The sequence below is a fragment of the Phascolarctos cinereus genome, unplaced genomic scaffold, assembly GCF_003287225.1.
Source record: "Phascolarctos cinereus isolate Bilbo 61053 unplaced genomic scaffold, phaCin_HiC Scaffold_5;HRSCAF=322, whole genome shotgun sequence".
In the NCBI taxonomy this organism is placed as follows: Eukaryota; Metazoa; Chordata; class Mammalia; order Diprotodontia; family Phascolarctidae; genus Phascolarctos; species Phascolarctos cinereus.
The window spans coordinates 98,157,018-98,171,574 of record NW_027555958.1 but is presented as its reverse complement, the minus strand read 5'-3'; the positions used below and the strand labels follow the sequence as shown (position 1 = coordinate 98,171,574).

The 14,557-nt window shown below is 39.0% G+C and overlaps 1 protein-coding gene across 1 annotated transcript in view; it reads right to left on the bottom strand.

Moving 5' to 3' along the window:
• The window catches only part of CNKSR3 (CNKSR family member 3), a 106,093-nt gene that overhangs the window by 52,569 nt on the left and 38,967 nt on the right, over positions 1–14,557 (bottom strand). The window lies entirely within an intron of this gene.

The window sequence follows — 14,557 nt, the reverse complement described above, 5'->3', positions numbered from 1 at the left end:
TGTAACTTTAGCAGACTTTAGAGAGTTAATGTACTCCAACTTACTTCTTTGAGAAATGATGAATTGAGTCTGGAGTTAAAGAAATTTTCCCATGACAAGAAATGTCACATGATAAATTTTTGATAAATGTAGAACAAGTATATGGATTAACTAATTGGTTATTAGAAATAGTAATAGAAACAATACAGCCTTCCCTTGTATCTCCATTATTAGATGTGATTTGAATCACAATTTGAAGAACCTTGGAGAAGATCAATTCCAACTGCCTAATTTGGTAGAATGGAAAAGGAAATGGCCAACCACTCCAGTGTCTCTACCAAGAAAACCCCAGACGGGGTCATGAAGGGTCAGAAATTCCTGAACGACAACAATTTTGTAGAAGAAGAAACTGAAGAAACCAAAGTATAAGAAGAGGAATTGCCCAAAGTCACGTAGGTTAATGACAGACTTAAAAGAATCAAAGTTTCCAAATTCCTATCTTGTTCAATGTCTTTTTAATGACATTGCACATACTTTTTTTTTTAAACCAACCAAAAAATCAACATGAACTTCATGCAGTAGAGGTACTTTTGTGGCAGGAACAAACTGGAAACAAAGAACAAGAGAAAAGCAAAATCAATAAGCTTTTCGTAAGTACTTATTTTTGGCTTTTATTTCTTTTTTTTAGGCAATTGGGGTTAAGTGACTTGCCCAGGGTCACACAGCTAGTAAAGTATCAAGCATTTGGTCTAAGGCCAGATTTGAACTCAGGTCCTCCCGACTTCAGGGCTGGTGCTCCATCCACTGCACCACCTAGCTGCCCCATAAGTACATACTTTTAAATATTAATTTAAAATGTTACTTTAAAATATAAAATTATATTCTGCAGCACAAAACTGAAATTTTACTAAATGAGAGGAAATAACTAAATCTTTATAATTCTTTATAATAAACCTAAAGATACAGGGTCAGTTTTACAGCAAAATGGAAATACCTTTAAAAAATTTCTGGAGGAAAAAAAATCAGTTTGGCTACAATTTACATGAGTCAGCTAAGTCTGAAAACTAGTGAATCATAAAACCAACCACATTTCCATTCTTGCATTCCCCCATCAACTGAGTAATGGCAAAACAGATTGCGGCACATGAACATAACGGAATATTTCTGCCTCATAACAACAATGGAAAGAAGAATTCAGAGAAGTGTCGGAAGACTTACACAAGCTAACAAATGCAGTTTAAAAAAAGCAGAACCAGGAAAACAATACACACAATGACTACAACAATGTAAACAAAAACAATGAAAAATGAAAATGAATGCTCTGTTAAGTACAATGACCAAACTTGGCCTCAGAAAAGAGTTGGAAAAAAATGAGATGAGTGAGGAGCACTGTATATGGTGTCAGGCATAGTAGATATGTTGTATAATGCATGGTACAAAATAGAGACTTAGGACAGTTTAATGGCTACAGGGTCATGACATACTTAAAAGGCTCTTAAAGCTCACCCTTGGGAAGCATACCCAGCCTAGGACACAGCAAATCATGACATTCCTGTAATCATATATCATTTCTAACCCAGAGAAATGAGAAATCTGGGGGCCTGCAATATCACCAGTTCCTCCCACACAAATTTCTTGAGTAAAACTTAGGTGAGTCAGGAAAAGGGCTCTGTGTAGTTTATAAATTACACACCTACCAACAAATCACCTGATGTGGTTTCCCACTTGAGTAGCTAGCGATAAGTCCAGTGAACAAAAGATGGTGATATCAGCCCTTTGATGTTCAGTTACTTTCCAGTCTCAAGATTAAAGCAGGTCATTTCCACACAAAGTGAAACTCAAGTTAAATGAGCAGCAAAAATGTGAGTTGTGTGTGGAGTGTTTGGTTTGTTGTTGTTTTTTTTAAATAATGGATCTCTGGCCCTTGACAGATGGCATTCTTACCGTTCACTGAAATCCAATTTCAACTTGGTTATTAATAAGCAAACAAAAAATAAAAGGCTAGCTTACAGGAAAATTAAGGGGAAGTTACAGCAAATGTACTAATGTGAAATACGTGGAGTTCTTCTTCCCCTCAAGTATAAGGCTGACATCAGATAACTAATTAGGCCACAACCAGACAACAGATCTGCCCCTTAACTAACTGGGAACTAGTATCTAGACTCCTCCTCTTCAACCTTCAGTTGTCTGGTATGTGAAGTACATAGAACTATGACATAGTTGAGCCTCAACCTATCAGATGTCCTTTAAAGTCTATTCTTCTGTAACCCATACAGCAGGCACACAGACTTGGGATCCTGTTTCACATCTTGTACCTGAATGTCAAAGCCTTATCTATTTTCCCAGCACTCTATATAGAAAACTTTTAACTGATTTTTTTTAACTGAGGGTACTCCTCCTACCCAGCTTAGATATTTTATGACCTGCTGTGGCAATAACAAATAGAAGCAAATGACTCCCTCTAGACATCTGTCTCATCAAATCCCTTTGAATTTTTAAGACTTTAGAGCATTGTTTTCTATTTTTAGAAGCCTCTGACAGTCACACAAGTAAAGTCAACTCTTGATTCTCTATGCCTAAGCATGGCAACACAAGGACAGAGATAAAACCTAAAACTCAGTGATATTTGCCTTTGGGGTGTGTTTTATTTCGTTGTAACTCAAACATGTCAGTTGTTATGGAAAATCATAATATTTAGAACCATATAATCAAGCCATATTGTAAAGAGATAACTGAAGAAGAAAGCTTTGCCAACTCTTCCCCCCTCACCTCCCATAGCTCCCTGTGGCCCCCTTGATGCTTGGAATGGATAGGATTATCTCTGATATTGAAACTCAAATCTCTTCCCTTAGCATTCCATAAGCTAAGTGCCTAAGAGTAAGTAGAAGTAATACAATATGTATGTTAAGGAACCTAATTATTCAGAGTGGAAACTAATTTAAGAAAAGGAAAACAAGCTTTCTTCCAATCAGGGCATTTCCCTTGATTATTGAGTTTTAATCTCGATATCTCAAAATAAGTTTATTTGGGAAGATGCAATGAAGTTACAGAAAACCGAACATTGGCTGGACTTGAAATCTGTAAATTTGCCTTCCAACTGGGATGTTCTAGCTGTATGAATGACTATGGAAAAATCATTTCAACCCTTTAGGCCTCAGTTTTCTTCTCCATCTGGAAAAAGGACATAATATTGCTGCTATTTCCTACACTGGAGGATGGTTGTGGACTCTAAACCATTCAGTAAGTTTTTATTTTTATTTATTTATATACAACGTATACATTTTATTTTATATACAACTTGCAGCTATGAAGAAAACAGCTTAGGCTCTGACTGTGCTATGTGTTGGTTACACTATGCTAAAATGGCTTGGCCTCTAATTTATTATGGTAGTTTTTGGATCAGTCAGTCAAGAAACATTTTTATTAAGCACTTACCATGTGTCAGGCCCTGTGCTAAGTACCTTAACTTAAGTGCTTTAGCTTACCATGCTAAATCTATGTTTTGGTTGCAAAGTGCCTAGTTCTGTTGAGAACCCAGGTTATAATAGAATATTGTATCATTTACCCAGAAAGAACATTAGGAATGTCTGTAAGCAAATACAGTGACACTGCATGCCTACAGTATAAAATTTTGGTGGCTGATAAGCTTGTTTTGAAGATAGAAAAGAACCGAAACCTGAAAACTTCACAGAGCCTATTCTGGAAGATGAGACAAAAGATGAGTTGAGCTGCGTGTGATTCCAGTAAGCAGCAAGGAAGGGTCAAAGTGGTATTCAATACCTGCTAACTTATAACACTTAATTGCTAATAGTGAATTGGCTACAGATATAGTGAGAAGGCTAGGCAACAGTGTAATCTTTATTTTCTACACACATTTTGTTTTTTATTAAGGCAATGTTTAATTCACCTTTTAAAAGTGAATTTACTTAATTCCTTTTTTGATCTTCTAGAAGTAACCCTGCTGAGTTGAGTATAGAAAACCCTATTTTCTCTAGCTTTTCTGAGGCCAAAGACAGTTTAACCTCCACATGAATGCAGTACAACTTATCCTTTGATGTCAATTACTGGATGTAAATACAAAGCACAAATCTACCTCCTTCTATCTTACCTAAAAAGCTCACCCTAGGACAGATCACACAGGTAAGAACAACGATGAAATCAATTAGCTGTGACTTCACTGACACTTAGAGTTTCAAGGCTCCTTATATATCCAAGTAAACCTTTCTTGATTTCAGCTGTGAACAGGTGAGGATGTTAGCTGACCTCGGTGCTCCCTTGTAGGAAGCTGAGTCTGACTCCTTGCAATTTTACTATGTTTTAATTTTATAGCCCATTATCTTCATCTCAGTTTACTGAGATTTTTCTCTTAAAGGCAACAGCTAAGAAACCAACTCTATATTTGGATTAAGAACAATGTCCTTCTAGGGCATGTCCTAGGAGAGGCAGAATTCACTCCAATCGCCTATACTTTCCTTCACAGTGCCATACAATGATCACAGCTATTCAGAATGTTTCTGATAAGGTACAGCAATATTCCAGATCAACAAAGATATGGAACATAAATGAATGTATTCTTTTTCTTACTACAGCAGTAATGTGGACTCTTACCGTTTCCTGGGGCAAGGTTTCTGGTTCTCTAGTTGGTTCTATGTTACCCCATTTCTTTTTAGTTATTTCCCCAGGTAAACAGCAAATATAGCCATGGCCACAAAACCAGATGTCAGAGTACTTTCTGCCATAATATCTCCCCAGAAATACAAATAATCCCCATACCAGAAATTCAGGAATTGCTTACATACACTTAGCTCTCTATCTTCACAGCTCCTTCCACTCACACCCAAACCTCCAAAATTACATAACCATTGACTATTTTCATATTAATCAAAATAGATCTGGGCACACAAAACAAACAGTAAGGTATCAATATTCCCTCTGCACCCAAAACAACGCGCCCAGGAGACAGGACGGTATCTAACCATGTGAGGGCTAAAGCAAGATAACTGAGGCTTATCAAAATGATTCATTCTTCCTTGGATTCCTGACCTCCCAACATTCAAGGGATAGGATTTCCAGATCAAGACCGGAAAAAAAAAAATCTCAGACCCCTGATTCCTGATATTCAGAATTTCCCTATTAAAATAATTATAGAAAAACTTTAATCTTCCTTCTCTATAAGAAGTTGACCCAACTACATAGTGAGGGGAGATGTTCTGTTAAATATCTTTGTGTACCCTATGCTAAGTGGGAGCAAAATAACGCTACAACTACAGTAAATGGAAACTGAAGCTCACAATGCTTAGAAAACTGATCTAGATAGCCCTGAATGGCTAACAAAATAGTAAACAACGGATTAAAGGTTAAAATTTCTTAGTACTGGCAACAGAGTGAGCAAAATCAAAAAAGTTTTCCTCCTTCCTCAGAACGACCATTTTTTCAGTCATTTGGTCGTGTCTAACTCTTAGTGACCCCGTGGACTTTTGTTCGGGGGGTTTTCTTGGCAAAGATACTAGAGTGGTTTGCCATTTCCTTCTCCAGTGTGCCCCCATTTTACAGATGAGGAACTGAGGCAAACAGGAGTTGATCTGCCTATAAAGGTCAGCTATTATTCCTCTTATCATCAATGACTCCTGAGACCTGAGCTCTACCAGACTTTAGAAATTAGCCAATATTCCACTTCTGGGGAGGTACCCCCTAAAAGTAACAACTCCTGGTTGGATGCTACCTTCCAAGTTGGTTTTTCCTTTGTATTTTTTTACACTGCATTAGTGAACAATACATAATTTGAAATATAACATCAAAACAGCGGATCTGTAAGATATTCTCTGGCAGGGATAATTTAACTTAAGGAAGTAAAAACAGTAGATAGTAAAAACAGCTCAAAGACTCAGCCAAAAGAACAGAAATCAGATGAAGTATGGCCCTCCCAAGAAGTTTCTGAATTTCTAAGTAATGCATCCCAGCTGAAACTTCAACCAGGAATCTTTGGCTGCCAAAGTTGTCTGCTTTTTACTTTTTACACCTTCTGTATGGCTTTGAACCTCTTTAAAAAGTGACTTGTTTCTCCTCTACCTGCAAAGACATCCCAAGGGCCACAGCGGTACTAATGGATGAAAAAAAAAACCCGCTCCAGTGTTTACACTGGAACTGTGCTGTGCCTAGACTTAGCACAGTGTCCAACAGGCAGCTGAGAACCCCATTGGGTTCTTCACTGACAACCTGAAAGGGAAGCTGTAAGCCTTTCAAAGCTTCTTTGTCAATTCTGGCTGACCATGGCATCAGCTGCAGTATCAGCAAAGTATTTGAAATTCTGGTTTCTCACGCTTTCTTGATTTATGAGATATTTGGAAGAAAAAGTTGTTGTTTTTTAACGGTTCATTGGATGCCAGTATAAACTTTGACCTCCCAAAGTTACACTGAGAATCTCCACATGCTCCTCCCTGAGTTGGTGGTACTGATTCCTTTGGTCCTCCACCTCCCTCCCCTAGCCAGCTTCCAACTGGGAGGATCCATATGCATCACTGCATCCCCCTTCCCACTCCTCTTCCAATTATAATGAAAACCTCAGAGAAAATCATTTTTAAGCCTGTACCAGTACAGAATCTTTGAGTTCTAGTATCTATCTAGTATCTATAGTTCTAGTATCAATCAACGACATAAATAGTAACAATTAGCAAAGTGTGACAACAGGGAATAATTTGGAAAATATGCAGAGTCTGCTGTACTTTGTATCTTCAGTACCACTAGAACAGAAATTCAAGAAATCTGGATCCACAGCTTCCCACTGTGACTCAGACAAAATAATTTTCCTTACAATTCATTTCCTCCATCTATGAAGTAAGCAAACACACCTACCTACCTAATCCTCACAACCATATGCATGAGGAATTAAACCAGAACTGCATTCCAGTAGAAAGTAAACTTTTTGAAGGCAGGGGCTATGTTTTGTCCTTGTGTCCCTAGTTCTTAGCACAATGCCTTGCAAAAAGGAGTTCAATAAATGATTGGTGAATGAAGAGTAAGATATTTACAGATCTCACTGAGCTACTACTGTCAAGACAAGATATCCACAAGCAATAATACATACAATGCCTTTTATTATTTCTTATTTTAAAATATGCACCCAAAACCATAACAAATTTCTTAATCGCTGGAAGGACCTGTAATTAAATGACTGGACTTGTAAGCCACTGATATAGCTCAGTGCTGATTTAGAAGGAGTGCTCCAGGGATCTGTTGTTGGCCCTGTGATGATCAATATTTTAATTATGAGAATTAAGGTATAGAAGGCTGGGAGGGGCAGTTAGTACACTGAACGGCTGAGTGAAGACAGAAAGAGTGTGACCAGTTAGAAATACCGTTCTTAACCTGGAGTCTGTGCACTGGTGGTGTTGTTATTGCTTATTCCAATTGTGTGCGATGTGTGTACATGTCTTATACACTCAGGGTCCATGGCTTCATCAAACTGCCAATGGAGTGGTGTCCATGACACACAAAAAAGTGAAGAAATCTTACACTAGCACGACAGCCTGAATCAAATGTCTCAACTTGCGAATGAATTGGATTTAAGTGAGGTACAGCTGTGCATGGTCATCAGCCTCACTCTCTCTTCCAGAGTCATCGAAGTCCAGTGGCAAGACAAAAGTCAAGAACACTGGCAATGACTGTGCATGCAGTGGATGACTTTGACATCTTCAGTGTCTGACCAAGCTCTAAGAACTCCACAGAGCCTGTTTCAGCTGCTTGCATGGCCAGTGGGACAAATTGTTCTCATCCACCCATTCTGCCTGGGGATACCTTCACATATTTGGTGCAGACATCCCCCTAACTCACCAACTGGTTTGAAGTCTGTTGGTTACCCTCAATCTGGTTTAGCCCATCTGCTGAGACAGTTTTACCGAGGTATGGCTGCTGCACAGGCTACAGCTTCTATTATGCTACATATCTATTAAATCTTAAGTTTATATTTGCATTCCAAAATAAAAAACCAACTTCACAAGTACAAGATGGAGAAGGTGTGATTAGACAACAGTTCATCTGAAAAAGACAGGGTTTTAATGAACTCCAAGCTCAGCAAGTGTGACGTGACAACCCCCCCAAAATGCTAATGTGTTCTTAGTCTGAAATAAGAGCAACTGTATGCTGAACATTTTAATCATTGTTCTACTGGACTCTTCCCTGGTCAGTCTACACTGAGAATAACCAGTTCCCTTTTGAATCATTTAAACGTCCTGTTTTCAAAAAGCCACTGAGAACATGCAATGTGCTCTGAGGATGAAGGTAGTGGTGAAAAAGCTAAAAGCTGGGCCCTAGGAGGAATGCTCAAGGGAACTGGGAATGTTTAACTTGCAAAAGAGGAAGCTTAAAGCGGGCATGACAGAAGAGAGATCACACTTGTTAGGATCAGTGACAAATGGAAGAGCAAAGAACAATGGGGAAAAGTCAGAGGGGCACCTTCCTACATGCCATACAGAAAAACTTCCCGCAAAACCTGTCCAAAAGTAAATTTAGCTGCCTCAGGAGGTAGCGACACAGCCTCCCTAGACAACTACAAGCACAATCTGGACAAGCATTAGTTGGGTTACTTTAAAGAAGGTTATTGTTTAGGTATGGGCTGCATTAAAGTGTCTCTGATGTCCTCTCCTACTTCATGATTCCACAATTCTACCTCTGTTTTCACGTTAAAATTATAAACGAGATATCAGCAAAAAAACAAGATGATCCTCCACCTGAATAAGACAAGCGAACACCTAGAACTGACTGAGTCCTTGGGCAAGTCAATTAGCACATTCTGGGCTTCAGTTTTCTTGTTTATAAAATGAGGCTAGACTATATGACATCTAAGGTGCCTTCCAGGTTTCTAAGATATCAAAACCCAAAACAATATGTTACATAGCTGGATTGCTATCTTGGTTTCACTCTGACCCCAAGCTAGAGAGTGGGTCTAAAAACATTCTCTAATAAATCCAGGGATGGGGAACCTGCAGCCTTGAAGCCACATGTGGTCCTCAGGTGTCGCCTTTTGACCAATTTTTTTTTTTGGAGTCCAAGTTTTACAGAAAAAATCCTTCTATTAAGGGGATTTGTTCTGTGAAGTTTGGATTCAATCAAAGGGCCACACTGGAGGACCCAAAAGGGTCACACTTGGCCGTAAGGCCAAAGGTTCCCACCCCTGGGTTAGGCCTTAAGTTTCATTCAACTCTTTCATCTTGCCCTTAAGAACAAAATTAAACTATCCCCATTAGGTTGCTAATGATAAGGTACAATGGAAAGATCACTGGTTGTGGGTCACAGGACTCTTCCTGACTCTTATGACCTTTGTAACCTTGGGCAAACCATTTAACCTCTCTAGGCCTCAGTTTCCTCAACTATAAAATGAGGAAGGTTAAATTAGATGGCCTTTAAGGTCACTTCCAGTTCTAGATATCTGAAAAGGTGGGAGAGTAGACAGTGGGTTGGGGGGCAAAGAGACTGACATCTTTTAAATCAGGATTTGAAGATTTATGTCATTCACAGGGATCTCCACCCTGAATTTCAACTTATTTCCTTTTTAAATCGAAATATTTAAGAAGAAAATAATACTTTAAGGGAAATCTAAGATTTCACTTTCTTAGATTAAGTAAACTCAGAGTCTCTATAAACCACACCTAAAGCTAATTAAGGCTTTCCAAGTTTCCTGTGTGTCAATAAGAACCTGAAAAATGAGACAAAGAAACAATACAACTAGAGAAGGAAAATGATAGGTGGGTCTTCAATGCAGGTCAGTACAGACCTATATGCCCCAGGGCTTCAGAAACAAAAATAACTGTCTGTGGTATATTTATCACACAGAGAACATCCCTGTTCACTCTGTCATGTACTGGCCTGCTTCTTAGCATAAAAACAAAAACAAAGGAAACACCTGTACTGCAGTAGAGACACACACATGCAAAAGTAATAATGTGGCCCAAAATGTAGATGCTGTAAGTAAGTGTTAATGAGGGGTGGTTAGTCGTAAGGGGGAGAACAAGTAACAAATTATTTTTCCCAAATCTGACTGGTGCTGGTGTGTGATGGAGTACTATCAAGGGGAAGGTTTCTTATCCTTTTTGTGTGGACCCCTTGGGTAGGTAGTCTGGTGAAGCCTATGGACCCCTTTCTCAACATAATGCTTATTACCTTCTCCTTCTTCTCCACTTCTGCTGGTGGCTGCTCCAGAATCTGGTAACACATTTAATAATTTGACACCAAAAGCAAAATATATGTCTCATACTTTGGAGAAAGAAAGCATTCCTAAAAATATAAAAGTCAACTATATCCAAGACCTCGTACAGACCTCTTAAGAGTATGCTATGGGCCAAGGCAGGGTGGCACGTATCTATCATCACTGCTATCAGGGAGTCTGAGAGTGGTGGTTCACTTTAGCTCAGGAATTCTGAGCTATATAGTATGTTAGCCTGATTGAGTTGTTCTATACCACAATGGTGGATCCTTGGAGCAGAAGGCAAATCGGCCCAGGTCAAAAACAGAACAGATCAAAGCTTTGTGCAAATCCAGAGCAAGATCACACCTATGAATGGCTTTTGTATTCTAGCCTGGGCAAAATGGGGAGTCCTAGTCTCCCCCAAAAAGAGAAAAACGAAAAAAAGAGTGTGCTATGGGATTCACAAAGAAAACACTCAAACAGGTGTTTCTAGAAGACAGCACACAACTGGAATTATTCTGTTCTTTCCACCACAAGACAACTTGCTTAAAACCCACAGGTCACATTCCTAAGCCTTGACCCCTGAAATGCATTCAGCTAGCCATACTACAGTTAAGGGGCCGTGGGAAAGGATATTTTATCTTGTTAAAATAACCAATTCACACACATGGGAAACAAGTTTCCTATAGAAAAACATGGCTTACTGAATTTCAACTGAAAACACTGCCAAGAGTGGTAGGTTTGGGCCACGCAGAGACTTAATGATAAAGAGTCCGCAGTTCAGAGCTTCAATCCCAAAATGAGTTGATTAGTTTTGGAGAAAACAAAATTCATTTTACTATCAGCCAACAGGCTCACAATTATGCGCCACTGGTTATAAGGAGGTATTGACCATAATGGTGTGGATGGCTCAGTGCAAACCATGGACATATTACTGGGGAAAAAACTCAAAACATATGTCTTCTTGATGGTGGGTCAGCAGCAAATAGCTAACATTTTTACAGTACTTTAAATTTTCTCTAAAAAGCAGTTGGCAGAGAGGAATGACCAAGTCTATGCAGCATGTCATAACATCACTTTTGTAATAAAAATCATCTCCTAAGACAGGCCACTATGAGATCTTCTCCACAACTAGTTTTTTTTGGGGGGGAGATAATACCATTTCCAAAAACAATTATTAAATGTTTATTACGTGTCCTGTAAAAAGCTTGTTTGTACATATCTGCTTGTTGTCTCCCTCACTGGATCATAAGCTCTTTCAGGACAGAAACTGTCTTTTGCTTCTTTTTGTATCCCCAGTGTTTAGAACAGTGCCTAGCACTTAGTAGGCACTTAATAAATGTATTCTGACTGTCAGCAAGTGCTAATATCTGTGGCTACAGAGCCCAAAGTTAAGCAGTCCTTCTCCTTAAAGAGCTTACATTTTAATAGAGCTCCTTCTTTTCTGATGGCTTATAACCATCATTGGCTTCTTAAGTTGTGCCCAGTAGATTAAACAGTCTGAGTCAGGAGAAGCAGATGCCAAATACCAGGCCAAAAACTGCTAATTTGCAATAGACTAAAGACATCTCCTGAAAGAGAGATGCTTCAAGTCAGGCGTATGGCAATCATACTAGGGCTATAATGATACTCAGGCTTACTTTGCACTGAAACATTCAAAAGGCAGCTCGTGGAACAGCTTTAATAACCTAATAATCTACTCCACTTGGCTGAGACATAGCCCATCTTCATGTTAACAAATTGTGTTTAGCAAATTTCCAATAAAGCCTACTAAATTCAGAGCCTGTCCTCACTCTTGCTGGAGGCACCTGGCTCTTCAAGTTTCAACAAAAAACACTTTCAAAGGCCAATTTCCCTGAGCAAATAGATGTGATGCACATTAAAACAAAGAGCACCTGCACAGCTCAGGCAAGTACAGACAGCTCAATTCATAATGGGACAAAGTGCCTAGATGGGCATTGGTGAACACATTGGCCCCAACCGCAGTAAAAACACAATCATGTATTTGTGGCTAAATGCAACTCAGCATCCCCTATCCAATCCAAAACATCTATTATTAACAAGATAGATCAAAAAGTCAGTGACAGCATAGTTAGGCATTTCTAGATTTTAAGGACAGTTATTATCTGGCTTACATCATCTAAGCTTAATAAAACAGTAAGCCCCATACTACATCTTAAAACACAGGTGAGTCTTACCTTTGGAGATAAGGGGCCATCCAAACATCCAAAGCATAGCATGAATGATGCCAACACTAAGAAAATGTTACAAATCAAAAAGTATGATATCACTTTGATTATGTAACTTGTACAGGTAAGTTGCTTCTTCTCCTTGAATCCAATAAAATCCACCTTTTTCTTTTAGAAGCTAATGCCCACAAATAACTGTGCAAATGTAGTCTAAATTTGAGACTCCCTGCCTTAAACCTCTCCACACATCGGTCAAAATGCACACACCTGACCATGTCACTATTCAACAGACTCCAGTGGCTTGTTATTGACTATATCTGGAAGGGATATCAAGTCTAGTCCAACCTCCTCATTTAACAGATGAGAAAACTGAGGCAGAGAGAGGTTAAGCGACCCAAGGTAATGACCAATAAATAAGCAGAAGTGGGATTTGAACCCAGGTCTTCTGGCTTCAGAGACTGTGATCTTTCTACTATACTTTAGGATATAATACCAGCTCCTATTATGGTTAACCTAACTTCTACCTACCTAACCAGATTTATTATACATTAATCTCTTCCCACTCACTCCCAAAGTCTAGCCAAACCAGCCTTTTTGGTTCTTCTCATATCTGGGCCCCCATCCCACAACTCTGTGCCTTTTCAGTGAACAAATTCTTTTAATTTGTTCTGTCTGTCTGCATGTCTGTGTGCACATCTGTCTCCTGCCTATGGAATCTCCACATATGGAATCCCTTACTTTCTTCAAGATTCAACTTAAGCACCATCTTATAAATGAAGCCCTTCCTGACCCAACCCTACCCCTTCAACTGCTGGTGCTCTTCCTCCATAAGTCACCTTGTATTCATTCGGTGTGTGCAACCTACATATACACATAGCTATCTAGCTATACACACACACACACACACACACACACACACACACACACATATAAGCACATATAAGAATATATAGACACAATTTTTACATGTGTAAAATTGATAAATCATTAGTTGTCTCCCCCAAAAGAATGCAAAATCCTTAGGAACAGGGATTGTTTGATTTTAGTCTATCATCTTTCCCAGTGCCTGTCACACATTCAATACTTAATAAATGCTTGTTCATTGATTAATGCTTTCCAAATATTATCTCATTTGAGCCTCACAACAACCCTGGGACCTAAGTGCTATTGTTGTCTCCATTTTACAGATGAGGAAACTAAGGCAGACAACTGTTAAGTGACTTGCCCAGGGTCACACAGATAGTAAGAGTGAGGCCAAATCTGAACTTAGCCTCTCTTGACTCCAGGCTCAGCACTCTATGCATTGTACTACCTAGCTGCCTCTAAGCTCAAGAAGGAAGTGGAAGATCACTGTAAACTGGGATAGTCAAAGCAGGCTTCATAAAGGGTGTGAAACTTGACTTAGAGAATGTTACAACCTAGATATATAGAGAAAACATTCTCCTAAGAATCAAAACCCCAAACAAAGGTCAAACAGGTAAGTATGAAGGAAGGATGGAGTATGCACATACAGAGGTCATTAAACACACATCTTGACTGAAATGGGCACTTCATTTTGCAGAGCAGAGGAAAATAATATCAGATCCATCGACTGGAGTAGATTATAGGTGGTTTTAAAAGCTAAACTGGAGTTTGAATAGAATGATATGATGAAAGAGGTGTTTAAAGAAGATTTAGTATGCATGCATGGACTGAAAGGGGGAATCAGAAAGAACTGCTAACAGGAAGCTGTCACAGTGGTTGAGGAGTAAGGAACGGAAAGCCTGGACTTGGGTGGTCTCTGTGGAAGCAGAAATAAAAGAATGCTTAGGCAGGAGACAGACGTGCAGACAGACATGCAGAGAGACAGAACAAATTAAAAGAATCTGTTCACTGAATAGAAAAGGTAGACAAGATGTCAAAAAATTACTCTAAGGGCTAGTGTAAAAAATTGAGAAAAAGGACATTGAAAGAGATAAGAAAACTGAGGAGTGGAGTAGCTTATTTAGGAACACAGGAGCCAGAAGAAGTGATGGGACAGCTAAGCAGACATGTCTGAAAGAGAAAGAGAAATACAGATTTGGAAGTTATGAGTATTAAAGCTACAGCTGAAGCCAAGGAAATGGTTGAGCTCTTCACGGAACCACAGCATGTCATAATTCAACATTTCATCTCAGATATCCACCTCCATCCAATCCAATCAAGCAAGCATTTATTAAGGTCTATTATG